Raw genomic sequence first — 7,174 nt, 5'->3', positions numbered from 1 at the left:
TATCCAGCACAGAGATGCCCAAACTAGGGCCTGTCTTGACATGACTTGTCAAAGTCGGCCCCCTGGAGACCTTTGATTTAGCCCACCATGCCATATATGAGAAGATAGGGAAAAATAAGTGGACATTGACACAGATCTTTCAGTCTAATGACCAACTGTAAACTGAGAAGCAAACTAACTGACTCTAACCCTACATTGTCCATCAGCTGCAGCTCAATTTGCAAAATTTGTAAAAAAAAAAAAAAATTAAAAAATTAAAGACCAGCTTTAAGTCACTTATTAGAGGTTACTGATATTACAGGTATATGGCTTGATTTGCTACTTGCTTGAATAGCACTATAAGGGCATGGAACTCTATTTTACTATACTGTAAATGGTATTGTTTCTATGGTTTCATTGTACTAGAAGTTTCAGTGAACTATAAAACTTTGAAAGCAAATCTGAATTAGTTAGCATATTAAAGATTATTCATTTATTTATACAAATATGAAATCATAAATGAGGAGAACCATAGCAACTTTAATTATAATATAATATACTTTGGAACAATGAAACATTTACTTTCGACCCATGGCCCCTAAATCAAGTTTGATATTCACTGTAAAAAGTTGGAGCACTTCTGATCTAGCTGGTTCAGCAATGTTTTAGAATTCATTCTTTATCTACATCTCAGATGCAAGTGCAATATACACTGTAGCTAAAAAAAAAGGCAGAGGAACAGTGGGATTGTTTAAAAATTGGATTGCCATAAATGAGGGCAACAAAGCTTGTTTACAAAGCAATCAGTTAAATACCACATTATACTGTATAGCCTGGATACACATCAATATTAAAGAAGTTAAACATCTGGATCCCCAGCCAGAAAAAAGACAGAAAAACAGTATATATAAAAAACGTAACACCAAATATTACTTAGTAGTCCTTGACCTTAAAACACACATGGGGATGATTAGGGATGCATCATTACTGCTATCGACAGCCACGTATACCATGTGACAAAAAATAAGACTGGTAGTGTATATTGACACATAAACAGTAGACACAAAATGACAGTGATCTGGACCCATTTCATGATTAATGATGGCAATCAAAGCAAACAGACTGCAAACTGTGTTCTGTGAAAACATCAAGAGGAAGAACTAGAGCAATTTCCTACAATAAAAATAACCTGAAAAAGCAATTTAAATATAAAAGTAGTGTCATTGCGGAAAGCACAGAGCACCAACCAGTGCTGCATTGAATGCTGGTTAACACTACGTGAGAAAAAATAACAACAACATTTTTCTTGCTGATCAGCCACTATCGGTTATCAACAATGAAAGATTCAGACAAAATTATAACGTCAAAACTCACTTTATTACAGCTGCACAGAAACACTTGTCCAGACTCTTCTGCACTAAAAACCTTACATGCTCCAAAGGATGCAATTAGTTAATGTTTTTAATAACAGTCTTAGTAGCCAAACACATACTGTATGTCACCATTTATTGCCACTGTTTAAACCAGAAATGCATCATAAACTGTTTTATGGTGCCTCTGATTGCCTAATACTAAGTGCATTACTATTATTACTGCTACTGAAAAAATACAAAAATATGCAAATATTCTCGAATTTAATCTGATACTAATAACAATGAAAGAATAAACAGTGAGCCATGTTAATTTACAGTGCGTGCTGATAAGTAAGTCAGCCCTGACTACACGCATGCAATGCATACACACAGAGGAACACACACATTAAGATATATCTAAAAATATTTGTGAGAAAATCAGAGCATATAGAATTTAGGCTCTGACTCCATATAGGCTACATATACAACTAGCTAAGTAAACAGTGGAGTAGAGTGAAAGAGGCACACTGTGTACATTTTGGATGGTTAAGAACCAGGCATAATGTTGAGCTTTAAGTATCTTTGATGTTTAAATTCATAACATTACGCGCTGTGGGCTGCAATGCATCTGTCACAAAGCGAAATAATACACCATAACATCCAGACATTACACACAGGAAATCCTGGTGCTTTCCGTATCTTACGCACACCACAAACTGCATAAATATAAATGCTTCCTGCATTTGCTTCCAGCCTGGCCTCTCTGTAAGCATGTTCATCATAGAGACAGTTATGAAGATTGACATAACTCCAATCCATCCTTGGCTTGTCACAGAAAACTCCTGTGTATTGACATATTGAAATGTGCACCTCAAATGTCACTGTGGTCTTTTCAAAACCGTTTAACGTGTCAAAAGTGTCACTGGTTAAATAAACAAAGAAATGAGGGTTCATACCGGTGAGTGGGCCCTCTGTGTATTGCATTGTTATCGTTTGCGAGTGGAAATTCAATGGCGCTGTTCTTTACTGGACAGGATGACAGCAATACAGCGCAAGGGTGAGTGCTTCTGATGGCAGAAGCAGCCTTCCCACTTTATCGCCATCGCCCACGCCGCCACTACCAATCAGCAGCCAACAGGGGGAGGCGCTGTCACTCATGTAGATGGACAGGGAGCTAGGCCGGGTTGCCGTGGCAGCAGCTGGAGGTGGCTGATGCCGTTTGGATGGTGCCACGCGGCTCCTCGGAGTCCATGGTGGTGCCAGCCAAACCTGACAGAGCAATGACACAAATGAATGGATGGGTTTATAAAAGACCATTCTCCAGGGATCTGCAGGCAGTTCTTATGAAAATGAAGCTTTGAGCAGCATTCTGTAGAGACGTGTTACCTCTGCTGTAAATAATGTGCCTAGTTAATCTGTGAACGCTGACAACTCTTTCTTCTCTTCACCCACTGATGCGAAGGGATATCTTTTCTTTGTGCCTTATGCTCTGTGATAATGGCCACTGTTGGAAAAAATAATAAATTACCTCTAATTTATAATGATTTTAGCTGCATAGGACTGTTCAGTCACTGTGATATCTGTCCACATTTTTTCATCCTTTTTTCTCTTCTTGTGTATTTCTTGAGTTTATTTTCTCTGGTTCAGGACAAACAGAACAGAAAATGTGACAGCATTCAAAGCCATTTATCAATTTTTTTTTCCCTTTTTTTCGACTCATTAAAACTGACAGAGATAGTCAGTTTAACCAACATTCACAAGCGCACAAGTGATCAGTCATCTTTTTCATCTCATTCCTTCAGATGACCAGCCACTTTTTTCAATTCCTTTCTTTTGCGTGTGTGTAGACCAAAGCGGAGTCAGATGGCTCACCAGGAATGAGCTAAACATTTCAATCTCTTAAAAAAACTTATTTGGAGCCTTTATGTTTATTATTGAAAACAGATTTCTGTTGATGGCTCATCAGAGACGTCTTGGATTCAATGACAGCCTTCATGCTTGTAATTGGTTCCATTTTTATCGTAATAGACGGTTCTGTTTAATTGCATCGGGTTGTTTCGTTGTACATGTCCATAGAAATTAAACAGACAGAGTTTGGCCTTTTGTGATTTCTTTGTTAAGATTTTTACAGATTATTATTGAGGTCACTCACATCGTAGACAGGAAACAAAAGCCTTCTTATTTATAATGATGGAATTAGACTGCCCTCTAGTGTTCTGAGCTTCTTGTAAATCTCTGGCTTCTTCAATCTGTCTTCTCTGGCAGATGGAATTAGCACCAATATGGGGGCAGGATGTGCAATCAGCCTCCTGATGTCATCAACCAGCAGTGATTGGTAATGCCGTAAATACTTTAACAGCAGTGCTGTGCTACGCAGTTCTGCATTTCAGAGAACACTTGTGATTGAGATTTTTTTCCCTCCATGGCCCCACTCCAACCCTAACACAATGCATCTTATACAATCAATCTAAGAAAATAATCTTGCCAAAGAAACAATCCTCTAAGCAATGCTTTTGATTCTTCATTTATCAGCTAATGTGATCTAAAATTGGACAACTTCCCTCTTCTGTGAGGTGGCAGAACAGCATGGATATACTATGGCAATCACACTTTAATGGTCACTTTGCTGAAATAGGCTCCGAGTCATGGTCTGTGTTCGGTATAAATAAACGTTCTTTCTGCTCTTGACCTTGTGCTGTGTGATAATAATGGTTGTTCCTGATGTTATCTGCATCCACACTCATTGCACTGCAGTGAACAGGATAGTTCATGAACTCTAAGAAAGAGGCCCATTGTGGTTGCAGTGAATGACTTGGTGTGATGAGATTTTATCTGGCAATGGCACTGGTGGACCGCAAACTCTACCAGCACCACGAGCTGCATGTCAGGGGCATGTAACGTTCCCATCAGATATCAGATAACAAGCTCTCTTCCTCCTTCTGTCTTTTTTGAACGCATCAGAAGCTGTAGATAAAATGTGCATGCATGGGAGTGTGTGGCTCATGCTGAAAGTACATTGTTCCTGTCAAATAGAGGAAAGATTGGATCCTGCCGGTCTCCGTGTCCTGATTCCTGTAGCTGAAGCACAAAGAGTAAGGGAGAATAGGCAACAGTTTGCCCGGGCTGCATCTATTCACACACTGCCTCCCTGCTGTACACTGCAAATGCTCCAGTCAGACACCCCTCTGTGCAGTTCTGTCTGGACCTGAAAACACATGCACACGCCCACACACACACACACACGTGCGCGCACACACACACTCACACACTCACTCACACACACACACACACACACACACACAAACAAAGGGATGTCTTATAATGGGAAATGCCACTCCTGCAGAGTGCTATTTTGTAGCCTCATACAGGAACACACATACTGTAAACCTGAAGCTAAGAGCAAAAGTTTCTAACCCCCTTTCCTAATATAAATTTAAGCAACGTATCATTTCGTGTGAATTATTTTATATAAATGTTCATTCATTTTAACAAGCAGGGCTAGCAAAAGTCCTTACTCTTTCAAGAAAAAAAATAAACCTATCATTCAGATTTTATTCAAAATAACAGAAACCTGATGATCATAAGAAACGTGAAATTGAGGCTTGCTTTTTTTTTTTTTTTTTTACTGATGTGGTTTAATGATTACGGAGACCGACACATTATTCGTTGGCTAAATATTTAATCACTTGTATGGCTTTGAATATTTGTAGTTTTGGTTTGATAGGCGAGTATAAACACTGGGATTGTTTATATAGTTGAAGTTCATGACGATGTTTTTTCTGGTGCAATCACTTGTAAGTATCTGAATTTGTGTTTGGTGTCTCCCTTACTACTAAACAATGCGTTCAATGTGGTTGATAGTGAACAAGTGTGAGCTGAAGCTCTGACAGAAACAATGACTGGCTGGATTATTTCAATCCAACCAGAACACGTAATTTTTACTTCAACCCGAATTTGTAGCAAAAATTACAATGATGATTTATTTATTTTCTAATTTCTTATAATGCACACACACACACACACACACACACACACACACACACACACACACACACACACACAGAACCAGTAGGAGATATGTGGGTTGATATGTAACTGGTGGTTATAGGAAGCTGCTGATTGTGGGATGATAATGTCTCCTCTTTGTCCTGTCTTTCTTTCCTTTCATACCTACCCTGTCTATTCTCTGCCTGTTTTTTTTTTCTTATGTCCTCTTTTGTGAGAGCTTCTTACATAAGCCTACATCTTTTTTATTATTTTCTGAGAGAAAGATTTAAAACATGTAGAAAAAATGTAAAGTAGTACACAAATACATACATACTGTACATATGCACACACTGTATGCATGGATGCATGTATGTATGTATGTATGTATGTGTGTGTGTGTGTGTGTGTGTGTGTGTGTGTGTGTGTGTGTGTGTGTGTGTGTGTAGGTCATAGTGTCCCGTCATAGATTGGTAACCCATCCTCAGTTTTCTCAGTTTATCCCAAGCGTTCCCAACCTACACTTCGACCCCTGACCAGAATAAAGTTGAAAGTGTTTGAGCTTTGAATGAAACAGAATCTTGCAACTATTTAACCCCCAGTGGCAGTGTGTCTCCACATGGTGGCGCTGTAGGACAGTTCGTTTACATATTGTGACATTTCACATATGGAGGGTGAAAACCATTTTACTAAAGCAAGAAACCTCTACACTACAACCGCACCTGCGCACCTACATAATCTGGAGCAGTTCAGAATCAATATTTGTCTAATAACATGACATAAATATAAAAAATGTAAATAAAATACAACCTACTCACCAGAGATGCAGACTCATAATTTGCACCGCTCCTCACTGCACCGCTCCTCGACCAAATCAATTTCTCTTCCTCGAAAGGTGTAAAAAAGTCTAACTCAGATGTATTCATGTGTGCAGAACTACACACGTGTTTTGCCAGTCGAACTTGGCTGTAACAGGTTCTCTCTGACCAACCAATCAGAGGGCAGAAAAATGCTGACACTATTAGCATTAGCTGGCCCTGTGAGGCGAATATGAATTCTGATTGGTTAAAGAAACAGACTCGATATTAACTTTGCAGGCCCTGGGCAGATTAGATTGACATATCAGCACATAGAGGCTAAATTGCAACTTTGTCTTATACATTGTCTGATTGGACAAAAAATCTAACATCTCTATCTATCTATCTATCTATCTATCTATCTATCTATCTATCTATCTATCTATCTATCTATCTATCTATCTATCTATCTACAGTGAGGAAAATAAGTATTTGAACACCCTGCTATTTTGCAAGTTCTCCCACTTAGAAATCATGGAGGAGTCTGAAATTGTCATCGTAGGTGCATGTCCACTGTAAGAGACATAATCTAAAAAACAAAAATCCAGAAATCACAATGTATGATTTTTTAACTATTTATTTGTATGATACAGCTGCAAAGTATTTGAACACCTGAGAAAGTCAATGTTAATATTTGGTACAGTAGCCTTTGTTTGCAATTACAGAGGTCTAACGTTTCCTGTAGTTTTTCACCAGGTTTGCACACACTGCAGGAGGGATTTTGGCCCACTCCTCCTCACAGATCTTCTCTAGATCAGTCAGGTTTCTTGCCTGTTGCTGAGAAACATGGAGTTTGAGCTCCCTCCAAAGATTCTCTACTGGGTTTAGGTCTGGAGACTGGCTAGGCCACGCCAGAACCTTGATATGCTTCTTACAGAGCCACTCCTTGGTTATATATGTGTGTGTATGTATATAATAGAAGTATTTGATCCTGATTCCTGGTGTAATCCTGGATTTTATCACATTACTTAAACGACTTGATAAAACACTAAATAAATATAT

The sequence above is a fragment of the Silurus meridionalis genome, chromosome 3 (assembly GCF_014805685.1).
Source record: "Silurus meridionalis isolate SWU-2019-XX chromosome 3, ASM1480568v1, whole genome shotgun sequence".
NCBI classification, from domain to species: domain Eukaryota; kingdom Metazoa; phylum Chordata; class Actinopteri; order Siluriformes; family Siluridae; genus Silurus; species Silurus meridionalis.
Note: the sequence above shows the minus strand (reverse complement) of the source record.